At 34.7% G+C, this 26,889-nt stretch overlaps 1 long non-coding RNA gene across 1 annotated transcript in view; it reads right to left on the reverse strand.

The window, feature by feature from the left end:
• Positions 1-8,544: 8,544 nt before the first annotated feature.
• Positions 8,545-26,889, reverse strand: part of LOC116639521 — a 41,921-nt gene continuing 23,576 nt past the window's right edge. Inside the window, exons 3-4 of the long non-coding RNA XR_004300861.1 lie at positions 17,217-17,280; positions 8,545-8,777 (exon numbers count right to left, since the gene is read on the reverse strand). This is a non-coding gene — a long non-coding RNA (uncharacterized LOC116639521). The remainder of the gene's footprint in view (positions 8,778-17,216; positions 17,281-26,889) is intronic.

Consider the following 26,889-nt stretch of genomic DNA (forward strand, 5'->3'; position numbering starts at 1 on the left):
ATATGAGTACAGCAAGGCTGAGACCTCAACACCAGCTAAGGCTTTTACTTCTTGGAATGGGAGCACATGCACAATGGAACTTGAGATTGCAGCTGATTAAAATCAGTCCTTAAAAACCAATATAATGAGAAACCATCAACAAAATTAAAAAGTAACCTACTGAATGGGAGACAATAATTGCAAATCATATATTAATATATTAATTTGGAATAATTTGGATTAATATCAAAATATATGAAGAACTCATATAACTTATATAACTTATATAACTCAGTAACAACAGCAACAAAAATCCAAACAGGCAAAGATAAGGATCTGAATAGACATTTTTCCCAAGAAGACATACAGATGTCTGTTGACACATGAAAAGATGCTCAAAATCACTAATCATCAGAGAAATGCAAATAAAAACCACAATGAGATACCATTTCACACCTGCCAGAATGGCTAGTATCAAAAAGACAAAAAATAAAACAAAACAAGCAAACAAACAAACAAAACAAGTGTTGTTGACAAGGACATGGAGAAAGGGAATTTTTGTGCATTGTTGGTGGAAATGTAAATTGGTGCAGCCACTATGTAAAACAGTATGGAGGTCCCCCCCCCCAAATTAAAAATAGAACTGCCATATGATCCAGCAGGTCCACTTCTGGGTATTTATCCAAAGGAAATGAAAACACTATTTCAAAAAGATATATGCACCCCTATGTTTATTGCAGCATTGTTTGCAATAGCCAAGATATGAAAGCCTCTAAGTGTCCATTTATGGATGAATGAATAAAGAAGATGTAATATATACACACAATGGAATATTTATTCATCCATAAAAAAAGAATGAAATCTTGGCATTTGCAACAACATGGATGGACCTTGAGGATGTTATGCTAAATGAAATAAGTTGGATAGAAAAAGAAAAAATACTGTATGATTTCATTTATATGTGAAACAACAACAACAAAAAGAACCAACAAAACAAAACTCAAAGATGCAGGTAACAGATTAGTAGTTGCCACAGGAATGGAGTTGGGGGTGTGGTCAAAACGGGAGAAGGGAGTCACCAGGTATAAACTTCCAGTCATAAAATAAATAAATCATAGGGATGTAATGTACAGCTTAGTGGATATAGTCAATAATATTATATTGCATATTATGTAACTTTATATGGTGACAGGGGAAACTAGACTTAATGTGGTGATCATTTGCAGCGTATACAAATATCAAGTCATTATTTGTACTCCTTAAACTAATATAATGCCATATGTCAATTATATCTCAATTAAAAAAGATATGAGACTTTCCTACAACGTTCCAACTTATGAGAAGAATTATTTTGACTGTTACAACAGTTAATCAGGTCAGAACCACTAAGATCAATCATTCTTACTGGAGTTTTCTTGAAGCAGAAGGCACACATTACAGATCACCTTGATTGCATTAATGCCTTTTGCCTACTAAAGAAGAATATTTTGGACTTCAAGAAGACTCAAACTCTTATGGGAGAGATATGCATATTTATACATTATTAAGATCAAATTTGAATCCCTATCAACATGAATACTTTTCAACATTTGTATCATCGTCTTGTTACCATTCCATTAAGTTAATTCACTTGTGTAAGAAGTATTCACTGAATAAGGATTGTTTGCCTGGCTTTTTAAAGGATCCACAATGATAAGTCCCTGACTTCCTAGAGCTTACCTCCTGAAGCTTAGTTGATAGGACAAATATTATAAACTTTAAAAATAAGTAAATAAAGATAGTATAATCAATGAAAGTATATATGTGTGTGTGTATATATATATATATATATATATATATATATATATATAGGGATCTTTTTATTTTGTGTGATTATGGAAACTTTCTCAGAAGCAGTGATATTTAAACTGAAATATAAAATATGAAGAGTGGGTGTTTCTCAGGGATAAATATGTTCTAACTCTTTGAATTGGGAAAGACTGAATATTTGAAGAATTCAAAGCAAGTGTGGTAAGAGTATTGTGAGGTAGGAGAAACAGCCCATGAGATATTGAAGAAGAATGCAAGAATGTTCATAATTTTGTATTTTATACTTAGTGCAATGGGAACATTGTGAGTGGGGTTTTAAGAATGGGAGTAACATGATCCAGACATATCTACATGGATCTTTCTCACCACTTTGGGGATATTAGGATATTAGAAGGTCAAATGAAAAAATCTAGAAAAATGAATACCCTAATAAAAAAGGCAAAAGGGGCACCTGGGTGGCACAGTCAGGTAAGCATCCAACTCTTGGTTCCAGCTCAGGTCATGATCTCAGGGTTGTGAGATCGAGCCCCACGTCAGGCTCCAGGCTCCGTGCAGAGTCTGCTTCAGATTCTTTCTCCCTCTCCCTCTGCCCCTCCCACTCCTGTGCACTCTCTCTCTCTAAAATAAATAAATAAATCTTAAAAAAAATAAAAGGCAAAAGATCTGAAAGATACTTTGCCAAAGAAGATATATGATGACAAACAAACACATGAAAAGACAATCAACAGATTGTAATAACAAAATAAAAATTAAAATCATAATGAGGTACAGCTATATACCTATTAGAAAGACTAAAATCCAAAAAACCAACAATACCTAATGCAGACAAGGATGTCGAACAAAAGGAACTCCCATTCAGTAGCAATGGAATGCAAAATTGAATAGCCACTTTCGAAAACAAGTTGGCAAGGTTTTGTTGTTTTTAAGTTGTGCATAGACCGATGCAATACAGCAATCCTAAACCTAGGTATTCATCCAAATGAATTAAAAATTTATGTTCACACAAAAACATGTACATGAAAGTTTACAGTAGCTTTATTCATAAGCACTAACAACTAGAAGCAACCAAGATGTCTTTCAAAAGAGGAATAAATAAACTAATTGCAGTACATGCACAGGATGCAATATCATTCATCGATAAAAAGGAATGAGCTATTGATTCATTCAACATGGATATATCTTAAACGCATTTTACTAGGTGAAAGAATCTGGACTCAAAAGGTTACACATTGCATGATCCCTTTTTTTACTTGACATTCTACAAAAACAAAACAAAACAAAACAAAAAACCAACTACAGAATGGAAAGCAGATCAGTGGTTGCCAGGGATTGATAGGGTAGGGAAGTTGACTATGAGGAGGACGAACATGAAAACTTTTAGACTGATGGCACTGTTCTATATGGTGCTGAGGTGGTGGATCCATGACTGTATACGTTTATCAAAACCCAAAGGACTACGCATCACAAAAGTGAATACTGATGTATAAAAAATAAATACACATGCGTGCATACATGCACTAACCCAAAATATGACCACTGAATATAACTTTTAAATTGTATGACACAACTTCAGTGAAATAGGTTCTATGAAGGGCTGACTTAAGAAACTTTGGAAAACAGTTTGGGAACTGTAAGTGTAAAGACAAAAGGAATTGTTCATGAAGATTAGTCCTAAGAGCTCCAGGAACAGTATATGTAAATACTTTTTATATAGTCTATACAGTCAAAATATATCATATTTTTCAAAATTAGTGAATTGGCTAGGCAAAATCAGATTTATCACATTAACAGAGTTAAACTACCTTAATAATATATCAGGCACTTAAAAATTTGTGCAGTGGTATGCTTCAGTGTATTACGTGGTTTGAGATCTGAGAGGTTGGTACTTTGTTCAAGTAGACAGCAATGGAATGCAGGGGAAAGTAATCTACTGACACGATCTTAGGCACAAATACCAGAACTTGAGAGACTCCTGTTAATTCAATAATCAATAAACAGAAAAATCCAACATTTGGATTCAAAAGATATTCTGTGACTTGAAGACAGAAACTATTCTAAAACTACACAGCAAGACAAGTGTTGGATAAATATTTACAACAGAAAGCCAAAGAATAATCTAGATTGTATCTGCATTATAGAAAAAAAAGGAGAAAGAAAAAACGTAGGAAGGCAGGGAGGGGGGAATATCAGATAAATGTGAGTTGATAAAACAAGTGAATCGGGTAACATAAATGGTAGCAATGAAAATAAGATGAAAAGGGATGAGAAAAGTATTAAAAAGAAAAATTATAACTTACATTAAAAGCAATAATGAGAAAATTTGAAATACAGACATTGAATTAGCAACCTAAAACCAGACTAGAAAAGATCTCAAGATAAAAAGAAAAAAGAAGCAGGATGAATATTTTAAAACAACAAAGGAAATGATGGACACAGAGGCAAATAGGACAGTCAAACCAAATAAGAGGCTGTCTAAGAAGGAACCAGATTAGATTTAAAAATGCAATAGAAGTCACATCCCTTGAAAAAAGAACATAACGTTCTTCAGGTTCTTGACTAAATTAAGTATTAGAAACTTGGAGCAATTTGTACTATATCATCAATACAACATAGTATTTTTTTTTCTTTCTGTACCTAAACCACTTTGACAAGAAAAATGGAATATTATATTTATGTCTTTACTACTATGGTGGAAATACATATTGATTTATAACATAATAATAGAAATTGAGATAGTATCAATAATAGCTGAATGTTTACAATGTGCCAAGCGCTGCATTACTTTATTTGATCTTTCTTACAAAGCTAAGAAGTTGATACTTATTATACCTACATTATATATACATGAGGTATTAATATTTAAAGAGATCAAGTAACTTTTCCATGGTAAAATGGCTAACGTGTAGTTAAGCTGCAGTTCAAACTTGTCTACTCTTAAATCAGAGCTCTGAAATTCTACTCTATACTGTTTCTTGTATAAACTCTTTAAATATTAAGGACATTATCATCTCTCATTCATGCATATAAAAAGCTATTACTCAGGTTGCTGTTTGGAATTTAGTTTATGTTTCTGACTATATCAAACATTTTTCTTCAATATCTTACATTATATTCATGACTAGAAAATCCCTTGCCACCTGATTATGTTAATATCCATGTCAGATTTTAGGAAATATTTTAATATGTTAAGCTCTAATTTGTTTAAGAAAATCTACCTGACATTTATTTCAATTTTGCCATAAAGTTGGGATGTAAATTAATTATTAATAATGGATTAGTTTTTTAGTACTATTTATTTTATTACACACCCATTCCCACTAGTTAGTAATACTTGCACATGATTTATGAAATATTTTAAACACTAGAATTGGCAAATATATATTATTGATCAAAACACCTATTGGTGTGGTCTAATAGCTGTGTAATGTAGCTTTTAAATGTATGTGAATACCTGGAAGATCAGATACACAGTTATGCTTCTCTTTTCATAATATCCTGAGCTTACTGATCTGGTTTATTTTTCCAAGATAAATCTGTATTAAATCTTGAAATAGATCCTAAGTACAGAATGAGTGCTCTTAAACTCCTACGATATTGCTGTTTCTATGAGACAGATAGATGATAGATAGATAGATAGATAGATAGATAGATAGATAGATAGATAGATGATACATAGATGTAGATAATATACATATTTCTATTAACATATAACATGTATTCCAAAAATGCACAAAATATGCAAAGAGCTAAATGAATTATTGCAAATGGAATATCTATATTGTCCAGGAACCTTTCTTGGGCCTCTTCCAAGTCACTATTCTCTCTTTTCCTGAGAACTAACAACTATCTTGACTTCCAAAGCTATAGAGTAGTTTGGTCGATTTTTAACATTGTATATTTGTCTATATAAAACATATAATCTGTATTGGATTTGCTTGGGCTTCCAAAACAAAATGCTAGGACTGGGTGGCTTAAATAACATAAATTTATTTTCTCATAGTTTGGCAGGCCAGGAGTCCAAGGTGAAGGAGTTTCTTCTAAGGTCTCTCTCCCTGGCTTATAAATGGCCATGTTCTCACTGGGTCCTCACATGGCTTTTATCTGTGGGAGCACATCCTTGGTTCTAATGTAGATATATATCTTGTTTAAGGTGTGTTTTATTTTATATCTGGCTTCTTCAACATTATATTTATGAAATGTTGCTCTTCGTAGCTACAGTTAATTCATTTTCATTCTTGCATATTATTCCATTTTATTAACATACCGTTCAGTTTTTTAATCTATTCTACTCCTAATATTTGGGTTTTCTTCTAGTTTTGGCTATTAAGAATATTTCAGCTATGTATATTCTCATATAAGACTCTTGGTATGCATATGCAAACTTCTTGTTGAGTTTATACCGAAGATTGAAATTACTGGGTCACAGACTACATGATCAACCTCAGAAGATAAGCCAAACTGGATTTCAAAGTTGTAACAATTTACATTCCCTCCAGCAGTGTATGAGAGTTCCGGATATTTCACGTGTCTACCAATACTTGGTACCATCATTCTTTTAATTAGGCAGTGACTCAGTGGTGAGTGTGACAGTATCTCATTAATCTCTCTTTTAATCAGTATTTTCCCTACTAGTAATGAGGTTGAGCATCTTTTTCTATGTTTATTAACTAATTGGATGTCTTCTTTTATTGAAGTGCCTGTTCAACTATTTTGTCAATCATTATATTGGAAGTCTTTCTTTTCCTTTTTAATCCATAGAGTCCTTTTTCATTTTGGATATAAATTCTATCACATATATGAGTTGTAAATTCACTGTTTGCTCTGTAGCTTGTTTTTTCACTCTCTGAATGCCGTGTTTTGATTGACAGAAACTTTACAATTTAATTTAGTTCATCAACTTTTCCCCCTTATGGTTAATTTTTTATGAGTTTTTTCTAATTCAAGGTTGTGAGAATATTTTTCTGTATCTTCAGAAGTTTGTTTGGCCTTTCACATTTCAGAACTATAATCTGTATAATTCATTGACCCAGTACCATTCACTGGCAAGGCCTTTCTATCAGCCCTGCTCAGCATTGCTGCCTTTGTTATAAGGCAAGTGCTCACACAGCTATGAAGCCACAGAAACACACTGATGAATCTTAAATCACACTGATAAGTAAAAGAAACCAGCCTGAAAAAGCTACATGCTATACAATTCTAATAATATGACTTTCTTAAAAGGCAAAAATATAGAGACAGTGAAAAGATCAGTGGTTCCTAGGGGTTCAGGGGTGAGAGGTGAAGTACAGCAGATATTTTAGGGCAGTGAAATCATTCTGTAGCATACTGTAATGGTAAATACAATAAATCAAACATTACCAAAACCTAGAACTTTATAGCACGAGTGAATTTTAATGTATATAAAGTTTAAAAAATTCAAAATCCCAAGATGGAATTCAGAATAAGAGAAAAGAATCTAAATGTATGACAAATGTATGAAACAACCTCACTGAAGAGGGTGGGGGGATAAGGTGCTGACCTCAGTAACTTTGGAAATAAGTGGAGTTTATAAGAATAAAGCAAAAGGAAGAGTATGTAAACATTTTACTATAGTTGATAAAGCTTTTCTATCCTATGGGGTGCTGTTTAACAATTCTGAAAACATTGTTAGTCTATACTTAAATTGAACAATTAAGTAAACAGTAGATGGTAGAAGATGGGTTTTTCACTGCTGCAGTAGGGGGTTAGAGAAAACCAAGGGGAAGGTCTCAGAATCATTCTTGTGATAATGATTTAGAGTTCGATACATCAGTAGGAAGTCTTGTTTAGCTTGACACAGTTTCAAATTGAAATATTTAGATACACGAATATATACACGGGCCAGCAAACAAACTGGTATCTCCTTGTTCTTTCAGCTGGGAGGACCTAAAAGTAACAATATCCTAGTCCCACCAGGCATACCAAGTGCCCAGATACTGGTTTCTGATATTACTTATGCCCCAAAGCCAGGGCTCCTTGGAGAAATGGATGACTTTGAGGACTGGGGTAGGAAATATACAAGATGATCCTGTAGCATTTTGTGGTGACAGAAAGTAAAAAGGTGCTAAAGATGAACAAACATGAAACAAATAATGATGGAGTACGTCTAAGTGACAAAGGAATCAACGGAAAGAGCTTCCATGGTCCAAAACTGGAACAATTTGAGCAATAATATAAATCAAGCAGTATTGGATTTTAACCTAAAGTATAAAATACATACTCATGAGTCCATACTGATGTAAACAAATTATTGAGTAATTTAATAAATGGAGAGAAGAGAGATATTTCCCATTCAGAAGAATTTCAAATCACTGATGTAATTACTCTACCCTTAATAAAATACAGTATAGCTCTTCATTCCTTAAGTTTGGGTGGCACATAGTGATTTTCTCCTACATAGCACAGTGTGGGAAGGTGAGAGGAAAAAGAATAACTTTACAGAATGAAGGGGGGGAAATCGGAGGGGGAGAAGAACCATGAGAGACAATGGACTCTGAAAAACAAACTGAGGGTTCTAGAGGGGAGGGGGTTGGGAGGATGGGTTAGCCTGGTGATGGGTATTGAGGAGGGCACGTTCTGCATGGAGCACTGGGTGTTATGCACAAACAATGAATCATGGAACACTATATCTAAAACCAATGATGTAATGTATGGGGATTAACATAACAATAAAAAATTAAAAAAAAAAAAGAATAACTTTACAGTGCAGAAACCTGATGAACACTACCTCAACCCAGGTGATCAAGGCTAACATCAACATAGTAAGGCATATTGATATGAAGTGATGAGAATGACAATTCACCTCTCCAGTCTTCCTCCCCAAACCTATAACCTCAGTCTAATCACATGAAATATTTCAGACAACTGCCAGTAAAGATACAGTCTACACATTACCTGACCAGTATTCCTCAACATTGTCAAGGTCATCCAAAACAAGGAAAGTCTGAAAAGCTGTCACAACCAAGGGGAGCCTAAGGAGACACAAATACTAAAATGTAATGTAGTATTCTGAATGTAATCCTGGAAAAGAAAAGGACATTAAGAAAAAGCTGGAACACTTGAATAAAGTATGGACTTTGGTTTCTAATACTATATCAATATCAGTTCATTAATTGTGACCGATGTACTGTACTAATGTAAGATGTTAATAATAGAAGAAACTGCATACGGGGTCTATAGGAACTCTGGTACTATCCTCAGTATAATTCTATAAATCTAAAAACATTCTAAAATAAAAAGTATATTCAAAAAAAATTGAATTGACACAAAGACCTCAGTAAAAAATAAACAAAAAATGTTTAGTGATTTTAATCTTGTTTTCAAGCTCATTCTAGATTAATTCTACTGTGAAAAAAGAATTTATGCTAAATAATTTCAAATTTATATTATGTTCAGAGATCATATGTCATGACTTAACTCATCAGAAGTTTCTTGAAACTTTCTTAGGGCCCAATATGTTCAATTTTTAGCAAATATCCCAAAATAATATGTACTATATATGTATTAAAATCTCCCCAATGATTATGGATGGTTTTCTTTCTCTTTCAGTTCTTTGAATTTTTGCTTTATGTGACTTACATCATTTATATGTGGTGCATATTATAAATTCGATGATATTATAAATATAAATTATATATAAAAGCAAATGTTTATATATACATATTATATATATACATATTATATGTATATATATATGTATATATATATACATATAATATTGTACATATATATTATATTGCATTTAGAATTGTTATAGCTTCTTGGTAAATCCATTCTTTATTTATCATGTCATGTCCCTAAAGCCAGTCTCCTTTGTCTAATGTCAATGCAGCAAATAGCAGTTTTCTATGGTTAGTGTTTGTGTGGGCTTTTTCCTTTTTTTTTTTCCTTAAACTTTTTACCTATAGTCACCAATCATGATTTTCTAAGAGCATATAGTTGTTTATTCTTAATCCAGTTTGGCAACTTGTACATTTAATTGAAGTAATCTATTCATGGTAATTGTCAATGGGGATACTATTGAGTTTAACTCTCCATTTTACTACTGCTCTTTATTTGTACCAATTATTTTTCTTGCCTTCTTTTTTACAGATTAACTTTGTTATAACATTTTTCTTTTCTGTTAGCATGACACTTACATATATTTTACTGTGACTTTATTGATTATCCAAGAAGTCATAATATGCATCCTTGCTTTATTAATATTTGTCATGTATCTCAATTCTATGTCCATTTTAATATCCAGAAAACAATATTATTGCATTATTAGTATTAATTTATGTTTATGCATATAGTTAACATTTCTATTGTTCTTCATTCCTTCCTGTATCTCCAAGCTTCTATATGGACTCTTCCAGACTGTCTCTAGAAGTTAGGCATGCTTACCTAATGGAAATAAGAATCCAGAGAAAGCTTTGATTCTTTTCTTTTTTCTGTGAATCAACTATGAAAGCATATATTATGTACCAAACTCCATCCCCCAATAAATATGTGTCTGATTTTTACCATGTGAGCTACCCAATCAGCAGCAGGAGAGTTTGAAATTTCCTCCCCTAGCAGTTCTTCCAAGGGTATAAAAATATGGACAATATTTTTTCAGCTGTATTGAGTCCAGAAAATAGAAACAAGAAGAAAGTTCTTTCTTGACATTGTAATTTTTATTATTGTATGTGTGCTCTTTGAGAGAAGAAATTCTGCTATATTTATATGTATAAATTATTGATACCAAGCTCAAAATAAAGCTGTGGAAATACCAGTAAAAACAGCATACTCTTATTTAATTTACATTTAGGAACAAGCAAAAGCCCCATTTAAAAAAAGCAGTTTCTTTTTGGTTATTTTCAATAGTCAGCATGTCTGTGTCTGGATGAAATTTCTGAAATATTAACCAGTAGCTTTGATCTCTGTAGTCACTGTTGTTCCTGCTTTAGTCTAACATTCCCAACCCATTTAATCACAGGTGTTCATTGCTTCAGGAGGAATAGGTTATAGACCAGAACAAAGATATCTGTTGAGTTGAATGGATTTTCATCTCACATCAGGCACAACAGACTGAAGGCAAACAATTTTTGATTTGCAATAACTAGACACTTGAGAGAAAGAAAAATTTGCTTTGAATTTTCACAAAGGGCTTGGTTTGGCTTGGTTTAACTCCAATCAGCTCATGATACAGAATCTGAATTTCTGGATGATGAGGTTATTAACAATCAGAGAAGAACACAAGATAGGACATAGGATCAGTTTTCCTGCTGCCAATATATATTGACTCATATATATATGACTGAAAAAGTGGCGAGTGGATAGAGAGAATGTGAGAAGGGAGAAAGCGAACTGAACTAATGGAGCCTCGATATAGTCTTATCCTTGGCTCTCATTCAGTATTTAATTTTTTAATATGAGGTCTTGGAATATAGGACCTGACCTGATGGGTTTAGGAATTGATAGGGAAGAGGAATCAGGCCTCCCCTTTGCCTGGAACCCTGGAAGTATGAAGACCCTCAGTGGGCCATAGACCATGTTGATATGGACAAAACAGAGGAGAAATTTTGATAAGACAGGTCATGAAAGAGTCTGACATAGTATCTCTTCCTCCTTCATCCTGAAATTTCCCCTGGGTTCCATATCGTGTGAAGGGTCTCCAAGGGTTCCCACATGCCCCAGTGGAGGAGTCAGACAATAGCAGAGAATGCTGGCTATCATGTGCCCCTGGGTGTGTGGATGGTGGGGAAGGGTATATACCATTTTGCTAAGGACTTAAGCTTGCCAGAGCTGGAGATAGGTTGGGGGTTGATTCACACCTCAAGAGGCCTGTGTCATTACTGTATGTCAAAGCAGAAGCTTAGGCGAGAGAGATGCAGGCAGAAATGGCCAACCTCCTTGGGACAAAGCACCGTGAACTGACCTTGCTGGTAAGTATAAGTTACAACAGCAGTGGGTGCAGTGGGAACAGAGGCAACGCTAGGCAGAAAGTGTCCCCACCACACTGGCCATAGAAATGATCAAGGAAGAACATGTGAAATCACATGGCATTGCCCAGTAACTATGATGTTACATAAGCTTCTGCTGAACACAGATTCCACCAAAGGCAAGGAAAAGCAGGAATCTGGAAGTAACCAAGTTACTTTTAATAGGCAAGTTTAATTTGATATTGCTGTGGGGCAGAAAATGGGGTTCAAAAGCTAAGTGAGTAATACTAACAGAGAAATACAGTTACATTTTTGCAGACTTGAGTGTGGAGACAATGAATTATAAATCTTCTCTAAACCTAAAAGGAAGAACTAGCAATAATTAACTCATTCTGTCTGTGCTAGGCATATAAAAAAAAAAAAGAAAAAAGAAGATAGTAGGAGGGGAAGAATGAAGGGGGGGGAATCAGAGGGGGAGACGAACCATGACAGACTATGGACTCTGAGAAACAAACTGAGGGTTCTAGAGGGGAGGGGGGTGGGAGGATGGGTTAGCCTGGTGATGGGTATTAAAGAGGGCACGTACTAAATGGAGCACAGGGTGTTATACGCAAACAATGAATCATGGAACACTACATCAAAAACTAATGATGTAATGTATGGTGATTCACATAAAATAATTTTAAAAAAATGTGCTACAGCTTCTACACTGGAACCAATAGTAGAACATGAATATTTATCCTCAAATTGACTTTCAAATCCAGGATAGCCTCACCTAACTTCAGTGAGGAAAAAAAAAAAAACTAATTTAGTCTGTTCTTCCTTTTTTTCTCCGATATTGCAGAATGCAATATAGTCATATGGAACTGTCTGAATATTATAGTCAGGATTTCCTTAATGTATGCTGTATTTCAATTTTATTTAAATTTTTGCTAGATTCCTTGATAAAAAACAATCTACTATACAGCTTGTTAGATTTATCAAATTTGAATAAAAATCTTAAAGGAAAAAATAAACATGTAGCCAGTATACCAACCATTCAAGTATCTTTTCCACATTCACAACTAAGCAGTGAACATTGAATCAGTAGTAAATTTATGTCTCTCAGATCATTCCTCATCTTTGATTACATGTCATATTCTCTTTTCTGATTCCTGCAACTAAGATTTTACCCTTTGCCTGTCCACTGCCCTCATTCATCAATCTGATTTTTATTTTTTGTATCTACTCATTTTGATTCAAATTTGTTCCATGCTAAGTGACATTTAATGCCTGAAACAGAAATTGATCCTACAAAACATGTTTCATTTAATTTGCTTTTGATAATCCCCACACTAATGGCTCAAAATAAATTTACCATAAAAATCAAGGTAACACTTGAGGACTAAGTGTTCAAATTCACTTAATCCTAAACCAATTTAAAAATATTTTTAAATATAATAGCGATATAAATTTAAAAATTAAACTTTGCACACTTTCACTGACTGAAGATAATCATTTAGCATTCTGCTCTATGTCATTTATTTCCTTTTCTATACAGTGATCTAGTGAATTCTTGCCACAATGTTTTCTCCTAGTTTATCTTCTTGGTCGTGTTTTATAAATTCATTAAGATTTTGAATATGACTGCTTCCTGTGTCCATTCCCATGCTGAACATTCTGTTGGAGCTAAGGTGACATCATCTAGTTACAAAACATCTTGTTAATCTGAACTAAGACAAATATATAGCTTTGCATACATGAAACTGGCAAAATCCTTTCCATCTGTCTTCTTTAAATATAGCTTCTGCCGGACAGATTTATATGGGAGTAGAATGGTAGCCAGTCAAGGTAGCATCTTTGACAGAAGCCTGTGCTTTTAGGACTCCTGGTTCCTGACTTGAGAGGATTCATATTCTTTAAATGTTATTTAATAGGATTTAAATTTTGTTTTCAACATTGAGATCCCCAGAGGAAATGCTACCCTATCTGTGCACAGAGACAGGCTTAAAGATTACAGAAAAGCAGACACAGAAGTTTGCTTAAGGCAGGATTTTGAAGTTTCTCCTGTGTCTAGATAAGCAGTTGATAAGACCTCAAGGTCCATTCTGTATAGAACAGCATTTCCAGGGCCTGGCAACAGAACTAGTAAGTGGTTTCAATCAACAGGTAAGGAAAAATAGCAGAGAGTAACAAATTGAGAAGTGAATGAGAGTGAAGAAAAAAGTCTATATTACTTTTCAATTTCAATTTGAAAGAGAAAAACAAAAAAGATGGAGTAGTAGCTTGAAAAGGGTATAAGTCCTAGCAAAGGTTGTTTGTTCAGAATTATACTAAGCAAGGCTAGGCAACCCCAAATTCTCAGAGGCTTAGAACCACAAGGATATATTCTTGTTCACACTACATAGCCATCCTTTGGCTGCTCAGAGACTCAGGCTAATGTAGCAACTGCCTTTTCAAAGGTTCCTAGCTGCTGGGTCAGAGGAAAAGATAGAGACCTGGCCATAAATTGCTCATCAGGCAATGCCTTATTTCACTTCTGCTTGTAACTCATTGTCTGTAACTCATTACTGGCCCAACTAAACCACCAGGAACTACAGAGTGAATTTCCTATCACTTGACCTAAGCATGGAGAGCTGGAAATACTTGAAACCAGCACTGGGTATTACCACGAAGAACTTGGAAGGAAAAAAGACAATGGAGAGAAAATAAAAATAGAAAATGTGAGAGCAATCTTTGTTAGAACAAAGTACAAGAGCAGGGGAAGACAGGGAATTTAGTGTCAAGGTAGAGGAGTCCTCTTTCTCTGAGAGGACAGAAAATATTGAAGTAAAAACTGAGTTTAAATGTGGAGGCGTTGGAAGTTGAGAACATCTTTTCTTAACACTCTCAGTGTTTCCTATGAAAGAAGAAGATTCTGACTTAGAATAAGGGGAGTGATTAGGAAATAACTCACTTAAAATACTGGCAAAGGTCTGGAAAATTGGTAAACATTGATGGGGTAGAAGCAAGTAAGGAATGTTAAACAATACCCAGTACTGGGGACCCAACTGAGGTTGGGGACCATACATTTCATAGGCCGAAATCTTCAGTTTAGGATAAGTGGCCCAGAAGCAGAAGCCAAAAAAGCAGCAAGTTATATTTAAGACTCAAGACTAAAGTGGTGAAAGCAGATTAAGAACCAAGGTATAAACATGTGAGAGTTGTGGTGAAATGCTTTGAAGTTGTAGACCATACTTGGAAGGTTTGTGCCAAAGAAAGAGAAGTATGGTAGATGCTTAGAGAATGAGAACCAGGAAGATCCTGGGATTGAAGTTTTCAATCAGATCAAAGAAAAAGGTTATCTGGAAGCAAGGAGGGCAAGAGTAAAATGATGGAAAATCATGATTCTTTTATATATATAATGAGTCATGATATTAAAGCTTGCCTCTCTAACAAACAGCTCCCAAATGTTATGGCTTAACACAATATGCACTTAACTTCTCTCACACCCAATCGTTGATGGTGGTGTTCCTAAGTGAGACAGCTTTCCTGGGCAGCTTTCTCTAAGCAATGAACTAAAGGGATCCAGGCTCCTTCCTTTCTGTGGCTCTACAAATTCCTGATTCTTTGCCTTCAATCATGAAGGCAGGGAAGAGAGAGCATGGAAGATCACAAAGGATGATTATGAGGCCAGGTCTACAGAACTTCTGCCTATAATTCTTGAGCCAGACCTACTTATCTTCACCTAAAAGTAAATATATTCAGAAATGTAGTCTTCTTATTTTCTAAGAAGGAAAATGAAAAACGGTATCATAAACTTAAGAATATTTTCTATTCCATGTCCTCCCCTTTGATCACAAATCATGCAATAGCCATTCCTACATATAGAAGACACACACTATCTTCCCAAGGAAACAACCCAAGTCCCCACTAGTCCCCATATCCAATGCAGAGTTCAAGATTTCTTATTTTTGTACAAACTTTCACATCAAGTTTATATGTAGCTCATAGTGTTTCATATTTACTGATATCACATAAGTAATAGAAAATAATAATAAAGAATAATAAAAATAATAAACAAATAATAATAATATAATTCAAAATAATAATAAAAATAAGCCAAAGAAAAGTTTATATGTAACTCTTCTTTGTCCAGCAATCTGGAAACATCAAAGACAGCTTATCTGCCCATACCCTCCCTACTTTTATGCACATTCACAGACTCAGTACACAATGGTGGAATAGGGACAAATCTACTACAATAACACTTTCCTTTGGAAAAATAAGACTGGAAGACACATTACAGTTACTAGTCCATAATATTTTTGAAATCCCACTGGAAGACATCAAGAATGCCCCTGACCCCTAGCTTGAAGATGCCCTTGAATATTGCTTTGATCCTGCTCACTGGAAAGAACACTTTGACCCATTGTTCTCAAGGGCTCCTGACCCTGTCCTGGAGTAGGTTCCTTCTTGTCCATTATTTTCCTTGGTCATATATGTTATGTGTGTATATTTGTGGCATCCTCACCTCAGGACCATGGAATTTTCAAAGCCTGCAACTACTCATGGAAAGTTGCAGGCCCAAGGGATTTTTAAACTTAAAGAATTAAAGGCATTATTAAACCAGGCATACATTTTTTTTCTTTTGCAATATGATTCGGTCAAACCTAGTGGGCTTCTGATCTATTTGCTTTTTGTCTCTGCCATGTACTGGTAACCACACCCAAAGTTTTTTCTTAGATTTTTCCAGACTCCCAGTCCTGATTCCTTTTCTTTCTACTCTCATTCCCTCTCTTTGAAATTACAGCAGCTACCTTGAAGGTATCCAGAATAATAATTAGTAGGAGGACCACAACCTTAACTTGTTCTGAGTCACTTTCTTACTTTCTTTAGCTGAGATGATTTACCTCGCTTTTGTTTCACAAAGCCTTCTAAAACAGCATTTCTTAATATTTAGGGTCTGGAAGATGTTGATTTCTTTAACCCAATGAAGCTCAAAATGTCTGTACTTTCTCTCTGTGCCCTTTCATATCTGCCTGTAAACTGGTTAATGATTTCCCAAGCTGAAGATTTGCTTTCATTAACTTACCAAATGTAGCTAGTAATAATCAACATACACTATTCCGTTTCTTTCCTATCTACAGTTAACAGATCAGTATCCCTATAATCTGCCTCCCAAATTACTACAGGCAACCATTTTGCCAATATTGTTTTCTACTATTTCTATTGTTAGATTGTGATTTTTCCAGAATCTGGTATCAGTGTTCTTGCTGTTATAGGAACACACTACTTCAAAGCATCAGTTTCTATAATTCTTACCAAAATTAATGCCTACCCAAAATCTCAGTGACTTGTCATAAATAAAAGTGTGTATATATGTGGTATGTATATACATGCACACATATATGTATACACACACACATACACACAGAAGTTTTTCCTAACCAGTACAAAGTCCAATGTGATGTTTCTTATTGGATGATTCTCCTGAACAGCTCCCTTTTAAAAGGTAATTTCAGAGATTGTTGCTTTTTTTTTTACCTTTCTTTGCCACCATTCACCAGGTAATCAGACTCCTGAGCTGGATCCCATGCAACTGGCCAGCCTATAGAAAGAGAAAAAGAAGCACAGAGAATCGTGTGGGGATTTTAGAGACAGAAAGGGAAGTAATTACATCACTTAGTAACCACACTGTATTGACCGGAAATATTTACATGATTTACCTGGATAGAAGGAGTCTAGGGAAATATATCTTTATTGGGGCTCTGGAGGAAAACTAATGCATTAAACGCAGCATTGCCCCCTGGTACATATATATATGACATATATTTATGTAAATACATTTACAAATCATTTACATATTCCCTAGTCCTTGCCTCAAAATGTCTAGACTAAAATAGACTAAACTATTTCTCACTAATTCTACTCCAAAGTTATTTCTAATTACTACTTTCAATTAGTGTGAATTGTCTTCTGTATAGGAAAATTAAAAAAAAAAAATAATCATGATTTCATTGTTTTATACGATTTTACTATGTAATCCAAAAAGCAATTAAACTGTGAAATAAGCAAAACATAAGATATAGTGATAGCTTAAAAAATATAAGTACAGGGGCATCTGGGTGGCTCAGTGGGTTAAGCGTCTGCCTTTGGCTCAGGTCATGTCAGGGTGCTGGGAACAAGCCCACTTAGGGCCTCCCTGCTCAGTGGGGAGTCTGCTTCTCCCTCTCCCTCTGCCTCTTCCTCCCCACCCCCCTTGTACTCTGGCTTGTTCTCTCTGACTCTCTCAAATAAATAAATAAATAAATAAATAAATAAATAAATAAGGAAGTACGCAATTTCAAAGACTGGTCAATTTACTTTTTTCTTTACATTTCGCTGTATCGTGATATTGAATCAACTAATCTGCCCTATCTCCTTTCAGAGTTCAACCCCTACTGTTGATGCTGGTCTCATGAAAACTAATTAGTATATCTCCATATCAACAGTAACTAATTTCTGAAACCTTTGATACAAATAGCTTTCCATCTGTCCTGGGAATAACATAATGTTTTTATTCACGTACATGCAAGAGATAAGAAAGAAGCTTCAAGAATCCTGGATCACGTTGTGGTTGTATGGAATGAAGAGGCTGTCTACACTATCTGAATACTTCTGGTTTACAGGAAGTGGGGGCTGGAAGAGGAGCATCCATATGCATTTCTTTTTTTTTTTTTATAAAGATTTTTTTTATTTATTTATTTGCGAGAGAGAGAGAGAGAGTGAGAGAGAGAGTGCAAGAGGGGGTAGGGTTAGAGGGAGAAGCAGACTCCCCGCCGAGCAGGGAGCCCGATGTGGGACTCGATCCTGGGACTCCGGGATCATGACCTGAGCGGAAGGCAGTCGCTTAACCAACTGAGCCACCCGGGCGCCCTCCATATGCATTTCTAAAGGCTTCGTATTGAGCATCTTTGCATGTACTTGCAAATATACTAGATTGTACTGGCAAGCCCCCCAAAGAGTGTAGAATCAACATGAAGTGACTAAAATCAGACCATGTTTAATTATTACAACATTTTGATCTCTTCCATTCTATCACGGAATGATAGAATCTTTCATACTGAGTCTCTTCTTTCAAGAAATATCTGAATCCTCTTTTAACAGACTTGCCTGATTGAGTCAGGCCTACCCAGGATACTCTCCCTTTTGCTTAACTCAAAGTCCATCTGCTTTGGGACTTCAGCAGCATTTAGACTAGATCGGCAGATCAGAGAATTAAGGCTGGATAGAGAAGGAATAAAAACAGGGGAGAGTGGGTAGATATGGAAAAAATGAATATGGCATGGAATTAAAAGTACAGGCATACCTCGTTTCTTTGCACTGTGCCTTATTACACTTCGCACATATTGTGATTTTCACAATTGGAGGTCTGTGCCAATCTTGAATCAAGCAAGTCTATCAGAACTGGTTTTCCAGTAGCATTTGCTCACTTCGTGTTTCTATGTTACATTTTGATAATTCTCATAATATTTCAAACTTTTTCATTATTATTATATTTATTATTATATTTGTTCTGGTGATCTGCAATCAGGGATTATGACGTGTTGAAAGCTCAAATAATAGTTAGCATTTTAAAGCAATATTTATTAAGGCATGTTCATTTTTTGTAGACATAATGCTATTGCACACTTAATAGACTATAGTATAGTATAAACATAACTTTAATATATACTCGGAAACAAAAAAAATATTTGAATCACTTTATTGCAATTTCACTTTATTACAGCGGTCTGGAACTGAACCTGCAATATCTCCAAGGTATGCCTGTGATGGGAGAGGAGAGAGATGGGGAAAGATAGAGGGAAATGCTGAAGTGATGTCTTCAGTAGGCAAGAAAAGCTAGGATTCGGAAGATAAATTAAGGGTCTGGCCTTAGAGAGGAACATAAATAATTCATCATAATAATAGCAGGAACATATGGACATAATAATAATAATAGTTGAGCATATGGGCATCATTATAGGTAAGTGGGTAAATGTGGTGTGGGGGGCTGAGGAAGTGCTCTTTGGCAAGGTCATTTTTTAGACAAGGTTTTCCGAAGGTGGCAAGTATCTAATTAAGGAAGTGCTCCCAGGAGAAAGCTGCTGGGAGTTGGGAAAGGAGGACAGAGAAGAAGCCGCCAAGCAAATGTGCAATGTTGGCAGTGTTCCCAAGAGTAGCTTCGGGATGATCCTACAGGGAAATACCGGGGGGTAAATTTTATTTCAGAATTTCTGATGGTGAAAGCATAATGTGTCTGCTGCTTATGCTATTTCTTTCGTTTCTGTTCTTTCTGTTTCTGTTGGCAGGCAAGGTCGCATGGGCTTTTTATTTTTTTAGCAGAGTTAGCCAAATCCAAGAATCCAGCACTTAGTGGCTCCCTGATGTCCAGACAGAGCACAAGGCATCCCCGTGGCCGGGGTGGATTATTACAGGAGCAATGAAGGACTAATCTGACAGAAGTGATGGCAGCTTCCTGGTCACGAAGAAGCAGCTGCTACCACTGTTCCCTCCTTTAAGCTTTGGAACCTGGAGTACTGCTCCTGAAATACTCTTCTTCCCCACTTCTCTGGCCCACCCACTGGCTCCACAGGACTTCTAATCACTTGTAACAAATCTTGAACTGTTTGCCTTGGCTAAAATGGATTCAATTCTCTAACAAATACAGATATTTGTATTAGAATCCGCTCCAGTGATATACATAGTATCTTCTTCACTCTTAAAAATACTTTAATTTGGATGGGAAATTAGATCATCAGCAAAACCCATATTCCTCTGGTTCTTCAGTCTATACTTGTTAATTGTCAGACAGTGTATCTTTACTGAACATATTTCAAGGATTATAACAGGAAGACTGGGCTGTAGAATATACTGGGACCTCAAAATTTACGGATAGAAGGGAGAGCAACTGGGAGGTAGGCCTTGAGGAACTGACTGAGAATCAAGACTAAATTTGGTGAAAAATGGCTACACTATTAGAATAAATTGAGAATATCAAAAGCAGAGGTGGAAACCACCTTAACTAAAGGACTGAATCTAACCTCACCAAAAAAGGTTTATAATTACAGCAGGGGTCCACTGATGTGCTGAACCAAGATACCATATCCTTTAGGTGGCATTCATACCAAAATGTTTGATTTCAAGCCTGAGAAAACAATCAGAAAAAAGCAAATCAAGGGAAATTAAGCAAAACAAAACAAACATATATTAGAACAAAACAAAAGTTGTCCTGGACTCTCCAAAAATGTCAATTTCATGAAATATTTAGAACAAGAAGAGCCAGGGAAGATCTATATCAAAGAGACCAATGAAATATGACAACTGAAAGAAGGTATGCTAATTAGATTCTGGATTATTAAAAACATAGTCAAATAATACAGGTTTAAGGATATTATTGAGACAAATGCACTTTTAATGTGGATCTTATTTTTGATAATAGTATTGTATCAACATTAATTTTTTAACATAATAAATATAATGTAGTTATGATCCATTTTTAGGAAATATATGCCAAAATTTAAGAGTGAAAATCTTGATATATGTAACTCTCAAATACATACACATACACACAGACATGTACAAACACAGACACTAACCCACACACACATACAAAGGCACACACACGTGCACGCACACACACTGAAAGTTCAAATGAGGAAAATTGTTAAAAACTGATGGGTATGGGAGAAGAGTATGTGCGGTTCATTGTACCATTTCTTATAATTTTCTGAGCTGTTAAAATTTTTCAAAATAAAACACTGGAAGAACAAAGATAATGTCAAAAGGTAGAACTCTGTAAAATTAAAGTCACAACCACTAGGAAATACAATTTTTAATCTCATGTTTTACATAAAGTAATACCTAAAGAGCACCGGATCTTTGGTTCTCAAATATCCACCCAACTAATAAAAGTTATTTGAAAGAGTAAAAATTTCAAAATTACTTATTTATATTAATTTGAGCTGGACAATAAAATAAAACAAGGCAAAAAAATTCTCCTGCCATAACTTACCAAGCAGGCACAATTTCTGTTTACTTATGTGAGCAATGAGAGATAATTACCTCCACTTCCAGATTTCATTGTTGAAAAATTATATTTAAAATGTATCTATGCTTGTTACCTGGGTTTTGAGTGCACAAGCTTTCATGTTACTTTTATTCTTAATATACTATGTATATTGCATGGAGCACTGGGTGTTATACGCAAACAATGAATCATGGGACACTACTAATGTATGGTGACTAACATAATAAAATAAAATTTAAAAAAATACTATGTATATTGAAGTAAATACTTTAAATAGTAAAACTATTGATACTGTTACTCACATATTTATATTAATGTATAAATAATTATTTAAGCAAATATTATTGTAAGACCAGTATGTGCATCATCCATCTTAAATTAACATTCTTCCCATTTCTTACATAGACAGAACACAAAGTATTAGAAAATTCTACTTGTCTCATTTTATTTTCTCTGAAATTATGTCCTATATTTCACTACATTTGAAGTTCTTTGTTTTAAGGAGTTATACGCATTTAAAAATCAATTTAAACTGAATGTTAGACTTTATGAAAAGTCCTATAATGGGAGGTACAGTATGTTTCTGTGATATTTTCATTAATTTCCTTAAAAGCCAAACATGGTACTGGCTCATTTCACTAAAAAGTCACTTGCATTTTTTCTTAAACTAGAAACACAATAGGCCTGAAGTCCTTAATTCTATGAAGAAACTAAAGATATTTCTATGGAAACAAGCGTTAGCTTCTGGGAAAGTTGTAAATCAGAGTCTTTTGTGTGGAAAGATAGATTTGGATTTTCTAACACACAGCTGTCAGGTTATCAAAGTAGCTGATTTTTTGAAGTTTACAATTTTGACAGGATCAATTATTTTGCACTTTCTACTTTTCTCAAACTTTTTATATTTTTATCCTTTTTTTAATCATTATTTCTTTTAACAGTGAGCAATTCTATAGACTTCCATTAAAAAAATGGCTATTGTGTAAAATTAACAATTTTCTCCCTTCAGTTCTCCTTCAATTTACCACTGTCATTGATTTTGAACTGTTTCAAGAAATAGCAGAACTTTCTCCACATTTGAAATGGGTAAATTTTTGATAAACTTCAGAATATTGGATGTTGCAGGTGTTCAAACAGGAGCAGAAAAAAAGTATTCTCAAAGCTACTTTATTAGTTTGCTTTGTGAAAGAAAGTAACCAGTATATATCAAGTTCACACATTTATTTTGGATTAAGGTATCTATAGAAATAACTACATTCTGTTTTTTCTTTTTTTGTGGGGGGGGGTTGCCTTTTTTTCTATTTCTATAGATTGTTGTTTGAATGATACAGAAAACCTCACATACACTTTATTGAATTGCATTCTGCTTAAGATAACACTAAGATTCTTTTGCATTAATCAGTGACTAAAAAGATTAACACAAATCCAAAATCTGTTAAAAAGCTTCCAGGGAGTGTATAACAAAGCTATAATAAAACAAATACTAGGATCTATATTTCAGAACAACAAGAACACCACAAGCTAGGATATAAAATCACAGTCACTGGCTAAAACATCTAAAAAACCTCATTATTTTTGTATGCATCTCCATGATGATTTTTGCTCCAAACTAACTAAACACTTACTCAACTCAGGGAAATTTATTTTTTCTTATCTCTGAAAACCTTCCCTGCCAGCTGATCATGCAGACTACCAAAACATTCTCATGTTTTTAACTGTGTCCAAAACAATAATGGGGATAAAACAAATCTGAAATATCATTAATGACAAAACTAAGAAATAGAAATAAATTAAAATAATGAAAAGTGTAGGGAAGTAAAAGAATAAGTAGTAAGTAAAAGATGTCAAAATAAATGTTTGATTCAAAAATAGGTATTCAGCAGTCAAAGATACAGAGCAAAAGCTAGGAACAGGAAAAGCCAATTAGTGAAAGTACATTAAAACCAAACAACAATACCAAAACTAAAAGAACAAGGTGGTTAAGGCAGAGGCAGAGCAAATAAAGACAAAAAGTAAAAGAACCAGTTCCCCATTTAGTCCTAAATGTGCTTAGAAGAAAAATATTCCCTGTTATCTCTTTCCAATAATTATTTGCTGTACGAACCAGCTCTTTATATTCTAAAACACAGAAACAGGGGATTTCCTTTCTTAATTTTTCTGTCCTCCATTGCGCTTAGAACAATGGCGCGCATTATTAGCAAGACCACCATGACCCCGCATCAGTGGGATTTTACCTAGCCTCCTCTCTTCGCCCAGGTCCCCTTGTTTTCTGTGCTCTAACAGTGGTTTGATTTCACATCCTGAATCATGCCATGTTGATGCAGAAATGAGGCTTTGTACATGTTACCTGTGCCTGGCATGCCCTCTGTTTCTCCCCTCATGTTTTCAAGTTAAATCCAAACCGTGCTAACATATCAGCTTAATACCCTTCTTCTGAAGGTAATATTCTTTGACCCTGAAGAAGTCAAACCATCTCATTAAACATTCTCATACCAAACTAAATTTCCCTCATAACATTAATTGCAATGTTACACTTAATTGTGTAATTCTCTAAGATTCTAAGAACCGAATATTCTAAGGTTAATATATATTAACATATATATATATATATATATATATATATATATATATATATATATATTCCTCTTCAAACAGTATGACAAGAACAAGAACCATTTCTGCCTTTGCTTACCATTGTTACCTTTTTTCTTTTTTAAAGTTGATTTATTTATTTATCTTTAGTAATCTCTACACCCAACGTGGGGCTTGAACTCATGACCCCGGGATCACGAGTTGCATACTCTTCCAACTGAGCTGGCCAGTTGCCCCTTACCATTGTTACCTTAATGTCTAGTTCAGTGAGTATCCAGCTCTTGAATCTGTGAAAAATGTCTCCATCACCCTTACCTTTCAGATTTTACCAGAAACAGGCAAAACTTGACCCCTATGTTTAGATTTCCTTCCAAACATGCCTTAATTTTCTATTAAATGTGTACATAAGCTTGAATTTACTTTCATTATGACATAAAGATAATAATGCATTTTGGTCCTGTTTGAACAGGGTTCACAGTTCTGGGTAACAGAAAACACTCTAGCTATTTTAAGTAGAAATGGATTTAGTTCTGGTAATCTGGTGTTTAAACATTGTTGGTAGGACTGGAGCAGCTTCCAGGTTCAACTTTCAGATCTTATACCACAAGAGACTCATGTAAGGAATTGGTATCTCTGTTACAGTCAGGAAGTTATGATCCCAGTGCTGATTCCAGGTTACACAAACTTAACCATGGCCTGATGATCAGAAGTCACCCCAGCTACCTTGACTGCCAGTCACTCTGCAACTGCAAGATGTGTTAGATCTGTTACTTCTCTTCCCACTAAAATCAGTTCCTCATTCAAATCTTGCACAAGACATTGACAGCCTACGTCAAGGGTTTCTGGGAAATGCAGATGTAGCTCAACGTTTTCCAGCCTCTATAGTACAGAAAAAAAGGCATGAGCGGAGGAGATTTTAGCAGATGTTGAGTGATCTAAAACATGACTTGTTTCGAATTTCCTTGGACAATAAAAAAAAAAAAAAAAAAAGAATTGCCCATTATAAAACTTTTAAAATAAAGATAAAATTTTGAAATCTGGCTAATTATTTTTCACATATCCCAAGAAATTTTTGCTTGTTCTTGCTAAGTTCTGCTTAGTTAACACAGACATTTATATTTTCCACTTTGCCTGTTCAATCACAATTTAGGCTTATCAAACACAGAAAAGATTACTCTTTTCTCTATTACTTCTATACATTAGCCTCACATCAGTTATGTGATTGTTTAAGGGAAAGGTATTTTGTCCTGATATACATAGATTCAAATCCTCTTTTATTACTATGAAATATAAATATGAAAATAGTTAAAATTGCCTTCCTCCTTTCTTTTTTCCTCCCTCCCTTTATTTCTTTGTTCCTTCAACAAATACTATCTGACTTCTGTAAGTCAAATCTAGGCTGAAGACTGGAAATATAAAAAGGAAACCAACACAATTCTTTTTATGCAATTTAGCCTAGCTGGGAAAACAGTTTAAATCACTATGTAAAAGTGTGATCGGAAATATAGATAATGAAAGTATAATATAATTATCAGTGGATTACTGCCAGCAAAACAAGTCCTATGAAAAGCAATTCAAGAGATGGACTTTAATACGGGGAATTGGCCACAAAGGTATTAGAAAAGCTGAGAAGGCAAAATGGGACTGTGTGTCAACCAAAGATGAACCATAGCAGGAAGCTGCTATCGCTCTAGAATTGGAGGGACTGATGGAGCAAAGGGAATTATAAGAATCCATGGATGTGTGACCTGGTGAGAACCAACTGTAGTCTTGTAGGAGACATGCTAACTGGCAGAAACATTGCCCAGAGCAAAGAGGAAGAGGAGGAGAAATACCCTGTTTCTTCCTCCAAGCTTCCACTAGAGCTTCTATCAGCCAAACCAACTGGGAGATTTTTTTTTTTTGAAAAAGGAATAATGAAAATATGAATTTCAAGAGCTAAGACCTTTGAAATACACACTAGAACAAGGGAAGGACAGAAAGCAGAGCTGAAATGAAAAATGCAACTAACCAACACAGGGTATTATGAAAGCATAGAACTGGTCTAGGAGTTCAGGGAGTGACCTTTAAATTGAGACCTACAGTTTGAACTTTAAATGTATTGAGGGAAGACTTGGGGGAAAGAGTGTCTCAGGCAAAGAGAACAGTATATCCAAATGCTTGAGAACAGAGAGTGGGGTAGTATTCTTTCTCTTTCCATTTTTTAAATCACATTTCAGAGAACCAAAATATACCTTATATTAGAAGGAATAAGGCAAAACTTGTTCTTTTCTTGTCCCTGCATATTTATATCCATTTTATTAGTAATGATAAGTAATACTAAGACTTATTTTCTTAGCTCCTAAACATTAAAGAAGAGAGAGGAAGAGGGAGAGGGAGAAGAAAAGGAAAGTGAGCCTCTTTTCAAATTCCTTAAAAATATGTATTTCGCCTGTATCTGTATGTAGCACATACATATTTCTTTGACCTCTTTTGTGGTTTACTGATGCATGATAATCATTTCCAAGTAGTCTCTGATGTTCTGTTTACAGCATCTAATTACTCTGAATCTTCGCCAATAAATTTTTATCATTTCCCTCA

This window comes from Phoca vitulina, unplaced genomic scaffold (assembly GCF_004348235.1).
Source record: "Phoca vitulina isolate PV1807 unplaced genomic scaffold, GSC_HSeal_1.0 scaffold18, whole genome shotgun sequence".
Classification (NCBI taxonomy): Eukaryota; Metazoa; Chordata; class Mammalia; order Carnivora; family Phocidae; genus Phoca; species Phoca vitulina.